We start from the raw sequence: 14,448 nt of genomic DNA on the forward strand, positions 1-14,448 counted from the left end.
TTAATTGACACCCATGGCAACCGAACAGGTTAGCTTAGCAACCGTTTAGCAAGATCTCTATCTCTGCAACAAATCATCATAGAGACATGAGAAATGGTTTATTGCACTCGTCCCTTAGGTATTATCGGTTTACGCCCGTTTTTGCATACGAGTGTACGCATGCATGGTCTGTATTAAAAGTTACCAACCGTTTCTGTCATATTTCTTGGTGTGGAAGAGTGTCATTCGTTGTGGATTTGTTACGGTGCCATTCCTGAGCCTAGTTGACAATGGCAAGGCCAATAGAGGCCTTAGACTGCTCGAACCCGCTAAATGCTGCTTGCAGCTTTAATTAGGGTTCGAGCCCGAAGGGCTAGAAACCTATTGTATTTGTTAAGATTTTTATTCTTCTTATTATTATTCTGCCATAAAACTGATACTGCAGCCCAAACCGTAAGGCCGACAGAGCTGAGACTCGGTCAGATGGTAGTAGTCCTTGTCGCTACTCAGATACACGGACCCAGCCATATTGGCCTATAGGGGGCGCTACAGCGATGAAAACAGCCTTTTTGTTCGTAGCCCCTAAACCGTTTGTCGCACACCCAAGTGTCTTATATCAGCGTAATCACTGGCTCAAAACTTAAAAAACATATGACTCAGATTTCATTTCCGGTATGCAAATTTTTTCGCTAATTAGCATTTTATGAAAAAAAAAAAAAATGAACTAGTCCCTGGATTTTTGCCCTATTGGAACCAAACCAACGCTGATGAGTTCTGTGGAGTGTGAATATGAATAATTATTAAAAAAAAGTTGAATTTTCAATTCATGGTCGCTAGGTGGCGCTAAAACATCCAAACCGGAAGTAACATATTTAACTAAAATGGCCATAACTCCTGAACTGTTTGAGATATCTTCATGGGGCTTGGAACATATGTGTAGACCCTCAGTCCGGGGTCACAATAAAAAAACAGTGGCGTTTGGCCACTAGATGGAGCTATAATTTGAATGAGCTAGAAAATGGCTATAACTACGCAACAGTTTGCCTGATTGACTTATTATTTGGTATGGTGTGTCTTTGTCTCATTCTACATGAATATCTAAAAGGACATTGGCGTATCTTAAAAAACATGGCCGCCATTGGTCCATGAAGTTTGAGCACTCATTACAACGGGTTAACGAAGGCCGATCAAAACGCCACTCACTGGGCTTATTTGTCTCATGGTCCTGAAGGTCTTTAAGAAACATGAACTTATTCGGCCACCGGGGGGCGTAATAGCGCTTTTGGAGTGCATGCACAACTGTGTATCACGTGATATTTGACATATACCCAAACTACTGTTATAATATGATAGTACTCTTCATTCTGAGCAACTTTGCCTCTGGAACAACTTCTATCGATCGAACGGTTCGTGAGTTATTGCTGATGATGTCAAAAACCTACTTTCGCGAACTAGTCGTTGGATTTTCGACCGATCGGAACCAAAACAATGCAGATGACTTCTTTGGGAAGTGTTTGTAAATAATTATTGAAAAAAAGTTTAAATTTCCTTTCACGGTCGCTTAGGGGCGCCAAAATAAAAAATGTGTGGAGCCTATCACATTTAAATGGCCATAAATCCAGAACAACTTAACATATCATCATATGCCTCGGGAAATATATGTAGACCTTCACTCCGAGGTCACATACAAAATAACGTGGCGTTTGGACACTAGGTGGCGCTATAATAGTAAAAATGGCTAAATGTACATGTCTTTTGGTGGCCTAGAGTCTAGACAACGGTGTGTCACGTGACATTTGACTAATACACAAACTATTGATATCAAACGATAGATCTCCTCATTCATAACAACTTTGCCTCTTGAACCATTGTTGTCTATCAAATGGTTTGTGAGTTATTGGTGATGATGTAAAAAACCTACTTTTGCAAACTTGTTCAAGGATTTTGAAGCAATTTCAAAATTTCCACCACAGTACATTTCTCTGGACTCTCTAGGTCAATAATCATTAAAAATATGTTGAGTTTTTTTTGTTTTGTGACCATAACAGGGTCCTTTATTATATTAGCGTGAAACGAGTACGGTGAAGGTCGCTACTCCTTAATAATTAATCCAACTGACTTGCCATTAAGTACTATTATACATATTATGACACAAAACAAGCATGCAACATGTGATTCTTATCGGAAGAGGCATGCCTTCACAACAGTCAAAAAGGTGAAATATCATACATTTAAAATTACTATTTTAAACTTGTCTTTAATAAATACTTCATTTGCTAATCAAATTGCTAATCAGCCAGTCACATAGCATAAACTCAATCCATTTTGGTTTCTAGACGTGGTAAACACACTTGCTGAAGTTCAAACTGAGCATCAAAATGGAGAAACAATTGGATATATGGTATGGGATATATTAGATAACACATACCACCTGAGGATTGTTGCCAACCAAGTCCATGTTTTGATGGCTACTTCCAGCAGTAAAAAATGGACCATGTCAGAAAGCTCAAATGATCTCAAACTGGTTTCTTGAACATGACAATGAGCTCACTGTACTCCAATGGCCTTCAGAGTCACCAGACTCAACCAAATAAGCATCAGTTAAATGGCAAGGTCTTCTGGAATATTGTTGCAGACCATGAATGTGAATCAATTATCTATTTAAATTGGTCATATTTTTTTTATCAATTCTTCAGAACACAAAATAAGCTATTTTGAAGAATGTGCATTGTATTAAAAAAAAGACCTATATATGTGCAATAGAATGTTTTAGAGACACAGGAGTTGCTTTGTTTTGCTAATGGCTTCGTTCTTTATCAATTGACAGCTGCCAAGCCACACCCTTAGCAACCAAACAGATTATTTTTTGCAATCGTCTAGCCAGACCTACATCTCTCCAGTAGAATATTATAAAGTCACGGGGCTTGGTTCGTTTGACTTGTTGTTTGATGTGTTATTAATTGACAGGTATTAATTGACACCCATGGCAACCGAACAGGTTAGCTTAGCAACCGTTTAGCAAGATCTCTATCTCTGCAACAAATCATCGTAGAGACATGAGAATTGGTTTATTGCACTCGTCCCTTAGGTATTATCGGTTTACGCCCGTTTTTGCATACGAGTGTTCGCATGCATGGTCTGTATTAAAAGTTACCAACCGTTTCTGTCATATTTCTTGGTGTGGAAGAGTGTCATTCGTTGTGGATTTGTTACGGTGCCTTTCCTGAGCCTAGTTGACAATGGCAAGGCCAATAGAGGCCTTAGACTGCTCGAACCCGCTAAATGCTGCTTGCAGCTTTAATTATTATTATACTTCTTCCCTAGAACTGATCGTGCAGCCCAAGCCGTAAAGCCGACAGAGCTGAGACTTGGTCAGATGGTAGTAGTCCTTGTCGCTACTCAGATACACGGAACCAGCCAAATCGGCCCATAGGTGGCGCTACAGCGATGCCGAACGCGTTAACGCTTGTTACTCCTAAACCGTTTGTCGCACACCCAAGTGTCTTATATCAGTGTAATCACTGGCTCAAAACTTAAAAAACGTATATCTCTGATTTCATTTCCGGTATGCAAATTTTTTCGCTAATTAGCATTTTATGAATTTTTTTTAAAATGAACTAGTCCCTGAATTTTTGCCCTATTGGAACCAAACCAACGCTGATGAGTTCTGTGGAGTGTGAATATGAATAATTATTTAAAAAAAGATAAAATTTTCATTCCCCATCGCTAGAGAGTGCAAAAATGTCCAAAACGGAAGTAACATATTGAACTAAAATGGCCATAACTCCTTAACTGTTTGAGATATCTTCATGGGGCTTGGAACATATGTGTAGACCCTCAATCCGGGGTCAAGGTAAAAAAAATGCTGCGTTTGGCCACTAGGTGGCGCTATAATTTGAATGAGCTAGAAAATGGCCATAACTACGCAACAGTTTGCCCGATTGACTTATTATTTGGTATGGTGTGTCTTTGTCTCATTCTACATGAATATCTAAAAGGACATTGGCGTATCTTAAAAAACATGGCCGCCATTGGCCAATGAAGTTTGAGCACTTATTAGACCGGGTTAACGGAGGCCGAACAAAACGACGCTCGCTGGGCTTATTCGTCTCATGGTCTTTAAGGTCTGTAAGAAATGTGAACTCATTCGGCCACCGGGGGGCGAAATAACACTTTAGGAGTGCTTAAACAATTGTGTATCACGTGACATTTGACATATACAGAAACTATTGGTATCATATGATAGTACTCTTCATTCTGAGCAACTTTGCCTCTGGAACAACTTCTGTCAATCGAACAGTTTGTGAGTTATCGCTGATGAGGTCAAAAACCTACCTTCGCAAACTAGTCGTTGGATTTTCGACCGATCGGAACCAAAACAATGCAGATGACTTCTGTGGGAAGAGTTTGTAAATAATTATTGAAAAAAAGTAGAAATTTCCTTTCACGGTCGCTTAGGGGCGCCAAAATAAAAGAATGGGTGGAGCCTATCACATTTAAATGGCCAGAAATCCAGAACGGCTTAACATATCATCATATGCCTCGGGAAATATATGTAGATCATCACTCCAAGGTCACCTACAAAATAACGTGGAGTTTGGACACTAGGTGGCGCTATAACAGTAAAAATGGCCAAATGTACATGTCTTTTGGTGGCCTAGACAACTCTGTGTCACATGTCATTTGAGTAATACACAAACTATTGATATCAAACGATAGATCTCCTCATTCATAACAACTTTGCCTCTTGAACCATTGATGTCTATCAAATTGTTTGTGACTTATTGGTTATGATGTAAAAAACTACTTTTGCAAACTTGTTCAAGGATTTTCAAGCAATTTCAAAATTTCCACCACAGTACATTTTTTCAGATTCTCTAGGTCAATAATCATCAAAAACATGTTGAGTGTTTTTAGTTTTGTGACAATAACAGTGTCCTTTTTGATATTAGCGTGAATCGAGTACGGTGAAGGTCGCTAGTCCTTAATAAATGATCCAACTGACTTGCCATTTAGTACTATTATACATATTATGATACTTAACAATCATGCAAAATGTGATGCTCATAGGAATAGGCTTTCCTTCATAAGAGTCAAAAAGGTGAAATATCATTCATTTCAATGGCTTTCTTATAGAGTCACCAGATCACAATGCATGTAGCTTTGCTTAAGGAACGATAAATGTGTGTAGGATAAAGGTGTGTAGTGTGCATGTGTGTATGTTTCTGGGTATCATTTCCCTCTTTATCATAAGAGTGTGAATGCACTGTATAGTTCTGTGTGTCTTGTGTGATCGAGACTGTGCATGTGTGTGTAATGAAATATGTCTCACAGGAAGACAGTGTTAGAAATATAATGTATTACAGATTAAAAGTTGCTCCATATTTACACATCTATAAATATAGCACATGTCTGGCTGGTTTTAAGATGCTGTGTTGATATATATATATATACAACACACCTTTATTAGATAAAACCAGTTTAATTGCATGTAAACCCAAATTGCTACTCAGCCAGTCACATGGCAGCAACTCAATGCATTTAGGCATTTAGACATGGTAAACATGACTTCCTGAAGTTCAAACCAAACATCAAAATTGAGAAGAAATGGGATATATCATGTGAGGTGTGTCTACCAAAGAAACATAATTTAAATGGCACGTCCTTCTAAAATATTATTGCAGACAATGTCAATGTCCTACTGACCACAATGTATTCATGAATATGAATCAATGTATCCATTTAAAATTGTCCTAAATTTTAAATTCAATTTTAATTCTTCAAAACACAAAAGAGGCTATGTTGAAAAATATGCATTAAATGAACAAAAAAGACCAATATCTCTGCAATCGAATGTCATAGAGACAAAGAAGTTGCTTCGTTCTACTCATGGAAAAGTGTATTATAATATGACAGGTGACAAGCTATGCCCATAGCAACTAAACAGATTAGCTCTACAATCAGTTACACAGACGTATATCTCTGCAGTTGAATATTGTAGAGACACAGGGGTTCGGTTAATTTCACTTGTGACTTAATGTAATATCAATTGGCAGGTGCCATACCACACCCATAGCAACTAAACTGTTAACTTAGCAACCATTAAGCTAGACCTCAATCTCTGCAATAGAGCATCGCAGAGTCACTGGAGTTGTTTCGCCACTTGTGGTTTGATGTGTTATTAATTGGCAGGTGCCATTCCACGCCAATAGCAACCGAACGGATTAGCTTAGCAACCTTTTAGCAAGATCTATATCTCTGCAACTGTATTAAACGTTTCTGACATTTTACTTGGTGCGCTAGAGTGTCGTCCGTCCTTGATCTGTTATGATGCGATTCTTGAAACTGATCGGCGATGGCAGACGTACCTTAGATGCCTTAAATCGCTCGAACCCGCTAAATGCTGCTTGCAGCTTTAATTTATTTATGTATTTTTTTTAAATCACATTTTTTTTTATTCATTTCCAACACCACATTCATCACATTTACTGTTATGATTTAGCCTGATATATTCCTCTTTTTACAATATGATGCCTCTTTTTGGCAGATGAGCGTATAGCAGTGGAGTACTTGTTGGCACAATCTGGCAGAGGAGACCTACTTTCTCCACTGGAGCCTGGTGAAATCACTCTGCCAGAGATGCAGGTTGAAGTTCAGGAGGATGAGTGTCTGGATGTCACAATATGTGATGCAGCAGACATCAGTTTAAACACACGCACTATTGGCAGTTCCAGCAGTCATGATGATTTATTGACCTCTTCTCTGGTAATATACATTTTCTTGAATTAAATTGAAATTGCATAGGAATGTTAGCTTATATGAGCAATACATGAGTTGTTTTATAATTTATATATTCAATTTAAGTAATGCTCTACAATGTTTAATTGGTATACTTACAAATGTTCAAAAATTATCTAGGAAACCCCTGTTCCAAGTGGTGGCTCTCACAGTCCTGACATTGAAGACATGTCCTGCGCTGGGCCCAGCACATCATCTCTGGTAAAGACTCTAATACGTGATGCTTATGCTTGTAATTTGTGAAGAACAGTTTATCAAAGAACTGTAATCCAGGATTTCGTTTTTTTTGGCGGTGGATAACCTGGCAGGGTACCTTATTAGCCTCAACCGGACTATCACTGCTTTGTCAACCAACGAGATAGCAGAGATCTTGCGGTTGTATTCGTGTCTGCATGCTATTGATCAGTCCCCTTCCAAGTATTCCCTTAAGTGCAAGAAAAGGATCTTGCCAGGTCCTTGGAGAGCTTCTCGAAAGCGTAGTGGCTCAGCCCCTGGTCAGCAAGCAGCTGAGAGGTGAGTTAAATTGTGGTGCACCTGTGTTAAAGGACATTTTTACAGTGTGTGCCATCATAAATTATCCCTCACTTTTCATTTGCATAAAATAAAAATTCCTAATTAGTCTGTATGTTTATAAAGCTCCAATGAACCATAGAATAACATACAAAATGCATTAAATGCATTGTTTTATCCACAGACTATTCATGACCCATGGCCAGGCAGCTCAGAGACCTGATATCAACAGGATTTCAGAATGCATCGCACTCAAGCTTTTGAAGGAATTCAGGGAAGCCAGAAACAGACCTAAAGACAATAAGGGCAAAACCTTTCCAATTACACAGGCAATTGTGATGATGTATTGTCACATCAAGCAGCTGCTTGAAGACTGCCGAGAGCTGCTCGACAAGACCAACCTGGTGCTAGTTACAATCAACAACACTACAGTGTCATCTTGGTGAGTTGGTTATTGCCTTCCTAATTTCACTTTAGTAGCATATTCCTTATAACAACTTCTAAATTAACTATTAGTTTGCATTTGTTTAGAATGGTTTAATTCACAGTGTTTATATAACTCTTGAACTGAAGATGTTTTTTTTTTTTAAAAAGGCTTCTTGACCGACAGAAACGAACTGATCGGGACACCTTACTGCAAGGAGTGGAGCTTCCCCAGCAAATTGGTATAGCGAAGGAGCCACTGCCAAAGCCAAGGGAGCTCCCATCTGGACCTGTTGAACATGGACATGTTCCCATTGAGTTCAAGGAGCCTGAGAATCGGGAGGGTGAGGCAGTCATTCGTCAACGTAAATATGCACGAAGTGGAACTGCAGTGTCTTCAAATGCACTCACAGGCACTGGGCTAGGAGACACATCTCCATATGACACAGACTATTCTCCTGCTGCACAGAATAATTTCTTCTGTCCTGAGGCACAGGACTTTCCTGGGTGGAATACCTGGTCTGAGTGTTCTGATTGGTCTTTTTCACCCGGGTATCCGTCATCAGCTCCACCCCCACCTCATGGTTGGTCTTCCGTTGCACCCGGGCATCCATTATCAGCTCCACCCCCACCTCATGGTTGGTCTTCCGTTGCACCTGGGCATCCATCATCAGCTCCACCCCCACCTCATGGTTGGTCTTCCGTTGCACCCGGGCATCCATCATCAGCTCCACCCCCACCTCATGGTTGGTCTTCCGTTGCACCCGGGTATCCGTTACAGCTCCACCCCCACCTCATGGTTGGTCTTCCGTTGTACCCGGGTATCCATCATCAGCTCCACCCTCACCTCATGGTTGGTCTTCCGTTGTACCCGGGTATCCATCATCAGATCCACCCCCACCTCATGGGTGGTCTTCCCTTCCACTCGGGTATCCATCATCGGCTCCACCCCCACCTCATGGTTGGTCTTCCCTTCCCCCTGGTCAACAGCCATTAGCTCTGCCACCACCTGAAAACCGACAACGTGCATGGAGGCTCCACAAGGCAGCACTTGAGGATGAACAGCGTGTGGCAAGAGGGGAGCCACCAAAGAAAAGGCAAACAAAAGACGACTACCACTATCAATCCAAAATCTGTGGCAAGTCAAGAAGCAAAATTACTGGTCATACTCAGCTTAGAGGAAAATGGTACTGTCCAGCGTCGGGCCAGAGCATTACAGAGTGGAAAGACTCTTTGTAGGCAACAAACAAACATTACCATACCAACACCACATTATTTTATTTTTTTAAGAAACTTGTCTTAAATCTAGTTACAGTAAATTTTTAGTAGTGTATTAGGTTAACAGAATTTGAAGGATAGCTCTCTCTATTTCTTATTGTATTCTAGTTATTGTATAATTATTGTTAATATTTAATATTGTATTTAATAAATGTTTACTATTACATCTAATGTATCTCATATATATAAGGATTTTGGAAGTGTATATTAGATTAGATTAGATTCAACTTTATTGTCAGTACACATATATAAGTACAGTGTAACGAAATGTAGTTTAGGTCTAACCAGAAGTGCAATTAGCAAGTGCATGATATACAGTGTGAATAAATACAGAATACAATATTAGGAAAATACTATACAATGGGCATAAAAATACTATTATGAAACTATTATGAAAATACTTTACAGAAGGAATGTTCTATGACAATATGACAGTCGGTATGTACTATGGACAATATATACAGAAGGCTATATACTGTGAACATTAGTGTACAGGTGGTTATGAACAGATAACAATTTAGACTATACAGTAGTGCAAGTGACTTAGGTGTGCATTGATTATAGACATTAGCTATTAAAGTTGCAGTGCAATAGAAAGTTAATGCGGTTATTAAAGGTATGGTGCAGTATATGAGTTAATGCAGTTATTGAAGTTATAGTGAAATAGATCGATTTAAAAAAAAAAAAACATTACAATTACTTGGATCTAAATGGGCACTTAGGTATTTTGTTGATAAAATTGAATACGTTTTTTTTACCTTTTGTAATTATAATATTAAATATACTATAATTTTACTTCATTTTTTGCTCAATCTTTCTTTTCCCCCTTCTTCTTTCTTTTTTTTTCTTTTCCCCCACCATAACAGTCCATTTTGCCCCATATTTGGCCGAGTGGTTAAGGCGATGGACTTGAAATCCATTGGGGTCTCCCTGCGCAGGTTCGAATCCTGCCGACTACGTTTGCGGTCTATTAAGCTCAGATGTTGATTTGTATCTCTAGAGGCGAAAGAGCAAACTTCATCTCGGCCGAGCCCTGTGCAGCCGTCTGTTAGCTCGCTTTGATCGTGTGGTTGGTTAGTACTCTGTGTTGTGGTCTCAGCGAATCTGGACCGAGGCAACTTTTTGGGGGGGTTGAATAAACTGCTTCCCGCTCGCTTTGGAAATGTGTTGGTGGCGAACGCCTTCAATCGGGCGAACAACGCACTGCAATTTGTTCAAAAAGAGCCGCGCCAAGCACTTCTTCAGCTGTTCTTTAGAATGTTTAAACCCAGCTCATCCAATCACTGCTACTACACGTGCAGAGAAATGAAAAGTCTTTCCGACTTGCATTGAAAATGTAGGGTCGCTACTCCGATTCTTAATCTCTTGGAAACAGTTGCAGTCCGTATTGCGCTTGCTGAGGTGTCAGGCATGGTCCAGCAGTCAGGACTCCTGTTTTCACCCAAGCGGTCCGGGTTTAACTCCCGGCTTTAGAAGCCAAAGGCATCTTTTCTTTCAGTGTGTTTGCAAAGCCGTATTGTTTTAGAGTAAGACTCTGTTGAGTAGGCTCCACTGGCGGGCCTCAGCATTTTGGGGTCAGAAAACTACAGCTGCTCGCCACAAAGCTTTCATCCCTGGGTGGGCTTGAACCACCATCCTTTCGGTTAACAGCCGAATGGGCTAACCGATTTCGCCACAGAGACAGTTGTCAAGGATTTTGCTTGGACAAGTTGGACAAGTTGGACAAGTTCACGTTTGTTGCAAGTTTATTGTCAGCACCTGCTCAGATAGGTAGAAAATCTTCTGCGATGCACTTCAAATGTGTGATTGTTATTTCGCTTCCTCTGTGCTGGGAAACAGTTGAAGTGCACGTCGGCTCCAGGTCGGAAGGAGACAGCTAAGGCGTCCCATATGGTCTAGCGGTTAGGATTCCTGGTTTTCACCCAGGCGGCCTGGGTTCAACTCCCGGTATGGGAATTACCATTTTCTCAGTTGGTTATTTTCAAATGAAAAAGCTGCTGTTTCACGGTGAGGCTCTGACGAGTCAGCTGTGTAGGAGGTAAAAACAAATAGCCACTTATCTCGTATATCAGCCTTTCTTGGCACCTTCTACATTTTAACTCCTTTGCACAATCCAAACTCGAGTGAGCAAACAGTCTTTAACCTTGTATTATATGGTGCGTCCTGAGGTCTCAGGCAACAAGTGCTGGACACAAAGTGCTGCGTTCTGGGTGCCGACAACTGAAAAGTACAGAAGGTACATCTGGGACAATTTTTACGAGATGTCTTTACACTATCTTGACGTTTTTAACCACACCTCTACATGGAGAAAATCTTAAACATCCAAAAGAGCTAAAGTGGGCAGTCATGTGGGTACAAAAAGTTCCCTTTGGTTCTAAAACGTAATCTCGGTGAACAACTTCCTAGCAGCAATTAGTGTGCGACATCAGCCTCACGGTGTTGTTAACAAGCCGTACACACAGAAAGAAATCTTGACCCCGACGTGATTTGAACACGCAACATTCTGATCTGGAGTCAGACGCGCTACCGTTGCGCCACGAGGCCTCTCGCTGGGCAGACGCCAACGATGGCGCCACAGAGACGGACAGTTGCACGAAAGCCATCAGGAGACGGCGGCACAAAGAGACGTCAAATTTGTTGTTCTCGGACAGAGCAACGGTTTGACTTGGAAAGAAACAGCAGAGGTTTGCAAAGTCATAACAACGAACGTCGCCGCACGAAAATATAGCGTCCGTCTTCCGAGAGCCGCCTTTGCAGCATAACGGTTAAGTCGTCAAGTGTTCAGTATTTTCCAAGAAGCTGCCTGACTGTTCTGTCACTAAGCCTGGGAACCGAGGCCTAGGTGAAAGACACCACGATCAAAAGTCATTTGCACGTCCAACGTGGGGCTCGAGCACACGACGCTGAATCTTATCCTCTACCGACCCTGACATTAAGAGTCTCATGTTCTACTGACAGAGCATACCTTGCTGCACATAAGAGCTGACAAAGCAGGGATGACCCACAAGGACACTCACGCTGCCCGTCGGGGAATCGAACCCCGGTCTTCCGCGTGACAGGCGGAGATACTGTCCACTATACTAACGACGACTGGCTTGCAATTGCGGAAATGTTTTTGTGCCGAACTGCAACCGATATCTCAAAGCATTCTCTTTGGAAAAGATTAGTTTTTTGATATTGGATGTGTGCAGGAGGAAGGCTGCAAGCTTGGCTAATTTAGAGTGTTGTGCAGACTTTCTGAATCCTCCTTTGGACCTCGGTGGAATTGTCAACACATCATCACACTTTAATTTGTTGGTTAAAAGAAATTCAGTAGAGGAAGAAGGACGCCGTACTCTATCCATTTGCATTTTTCATTTGGCAGATGCTTTTATCCAAAGTAGGAGAGCATATGAACCATGTGTCAACACGCTAAACAGTACCATTGTTCTGATTCAGCTAGAGTTGTCGGAGATTGAAGATTTGTATTTTATTTCTTGGAAGATCCAGATCCTAGTACCTGTGGTCGGTAGGATGCTAGCTTCAGGAACATCTCTTCAGACTTGGCTTTTGCAGTAATTTGTTGATGGAAGAGAACTTTGTCTCTTTGGCCCCTCCCAGAGTGAATTATCAGGTAGGAGCCTCGACCAAATATTAGCCCCTTGAACATTGCGGTGCGACATAGGAAGCACACTGGGCCGAGAGCTGGTGGGTGCAGCTCGAGTTTCTCTTGATCTACGCATAAATCTTCTGCCTTTTTACGAAAGATTTCCGCAGAATGAAACCACCGTGAGTTTAATGTAATTTTGGACGGCTCCGCTCACAGCAGGCCTTCGTTATTGTGCCAAGAACCAGAGCGTTTAAGAATCAGCCTCAGTCGGATTGCTTCTGTACATCGTTGTCTCCTAGCTGTTTTGGGACTCTTGGTTTCACCACGTTTGTTGCAAGTTTATTGTCAGCAACTGCTCAGATAGGTAGAAAATCTTCTGCGATGCACTTCAAACGTGTGATTGTTATTTCGCTTCCTCTGTGCTGGGAAACAGTTGAAGTGCACGTCGGCTCCAGGTCGGAAGAAAACAGCTAAGGCGTCCCATATGGTCTAGCGGTTAGGATTCCTGGTTTTCACCCAGGCGGCCCGGGTTCAACTCCCGGTATGGGAATTACCATTTTCTCAATTGGTTATTTTCAAATGAAAAAGCTGCTGTTTAGCGGTGAGGCTCTGACGAGTCAGCTGTGTAGGAGATCAAACAAATAGTCACTTATCTCGTATATCAGCCTTTCTTGGCACCTTCTACATTTTAACTCCTTTGCACAATCCAAACTCAAGTGAGCAAACAGTATTTAACCTTGTATTATATGGTGCGTCCTGAGGTCTCAGGCAACAAGTGCTGGACAAAAAGTGCTGCGTTCTGGGTGCCGACAACTGAAAAGTACAGAAGGTACATCTGGGACAATTTTTACGAGATGTCTTTACACTATCTTGACGTTTTTAACCACACCTCTACATGGAGAAAATCTTAAACATCCAAAAGAGCTAAAGTGGGCAGTCATGTGGGTACAAAAAGCTCCCTTTGGTTCTAAAACGTAATCTCGGTGAACAACTTCCTAGCAGCAATTAGTGTGCGACATCAGCCTCACGGTGTTGTTAACAAGCCGTACACGCAGAAAGAAATCTTGACCCCGACGTGATTTGAACACGCAACCTTCTGATCTGGAGTCAGACGCGCTACCGTTGCGCCACGAGGTCTCTCGCTGGGCAGTCGCCAACGATGGCGCCACAGAGACGGACAGTTGCACGAAAGCTATCAGGAGACGGCGGCAGAAAGAGACGTCAAATGTGTTGTTCTCGGACAGAGCAACGGTTTGACTAGGAAAGAAACAGCAGAGGTTTGCAAAGTCATAACAACGAACGTCGCCGCACGAAAATATAGCGTTTGTTTTCCGAGAGCCGCCTTTGCAGCATAACGGTTAAGTCGTCAAGTGTTCAGTATTTTCCAAGAAGCTGCCTGACTGTTCTGTCACTAAGCCTGGGAACCGAGGCCTAGGTGAAAAACACCAAGATCAAAAGTCATTTGCACGTCCAACGTGGGGCTCGAGCACACGACGCTGAATCTTATCCTCTACCGACCCTGACATTAAGAGTCTCATGTTCTACTGACAGAGCATGCCTGGCATACCTTGCTGCACATAAGAGCTGACAAAGCAGGGATGACCCACAAGGACACTCAAGCTCCCCGTCGGGGAATCGAATCCCGGTCTTCCGCGTGACAGGCGGAGATACTGTCCACTATACTAACGAGGACTGGCTTGCAATTGCGGAAATGTTTTTGTGCCGAACTGCAACCGATATCTCATAGCATTCTCTTTGGAAAAGATTAGTTTTTTGATATTGGATGTGTGCAGTAGGAAGGCTGCAAGCTTGGCTAATTTAGAGTGTTGTGCAGACTTTCTGAATCCTCCTTTGGACCTCGGTGGAATGGT

At 41.7% G+C, this 14,448-nt stretch overlaps 6 non-coding genes across 6 annotated transcripts; 3 read left to right on the top strand and 3 right to left on the bottom strand.

The window, feature by feature from the left end:
- Positions 1 to 9,862: 9,862 nt before the first annotated feature.
- On the top strand, positions 9,863 to 9,947 carry trnas-uga (transfer RNA serine (anticodon UGA)). The gene has a single exon. It is a non-coding gene; the product is annotated as a tRNA-Ser (tRNA).
- Positions 9,948 to 10,596: 649 nt separating this feature from the next.
- On the bottom strand, positions 10,597 to 10,670 carry trnan-guu (transfer RNA asparagine (anticodon GUU)). The gene has a single exon. It is a non-coding gene; the product is annotated as a tRNA-Asn (tRNA).
- A 202-nt stretch (positions 10,671 to 10,872) lies between these two features.
- Positions 10,873 to 10,944, top strand: trnae-uuc (transfer RNA glutamic acid (anticodon UUC)). Its single transcript has one exon. It is a non-coding gene; the product is annotated as a tRNA-Glu (tRNA).
- Positions 10,945 to 11,460: 516 nt separating this feature from the next.
- On the bottom strand, positions 11,461 to 11,532 carry trnaw-cca (transfer RNA tryptophan (anticodon CCA)). The gene has a single exon. It is a non-coding gene; the product is annotated as a tRNA-Trp (tRNA).
- A 1,523-nt stretch (positions 11,533 to 13,055) lies between these two features.
- On the top strand, positions 13,056 to 13,127 carry trnae-uuc (transfer RNA glutamic acid (anticodon UUC)). The gene has a single exon. It is a non-coding gene; the product is annotated as a tRNA-Glu (tRNA).
- Positions 13,128 to 13,642: 515 nt separating this feature from the next.
- trnaw-cca (transfer RNA tryptophan (anticodon CCA)) lies at positions 13,643 to 13,714 on the bottom strand. The gene has a single exon. It is a non-coding gene; the product is annotated as a tRNA-Trp (tRNA).
- Positions 13,715 to 14,448: the final 734 nt, after the last annotated feature.

Source organism: Triplophysa dalaica, unplaced genomic scaffold, assembly GCF_015846415.1.
Source record: "Triplophysa dalaica isolate WHDGS20190420 unplaced genomic scaffold, ASM1584641v1 Contig2, whole genome shotgun sequence".
NCBI classification, from domain to species: domain Eukaryota; kingdom Metazoa; phylum Chordata; class Actinopteri; order Cypriniformes; family Nemacheilidae; genus Triplophysa; species Triplophysa dalaica.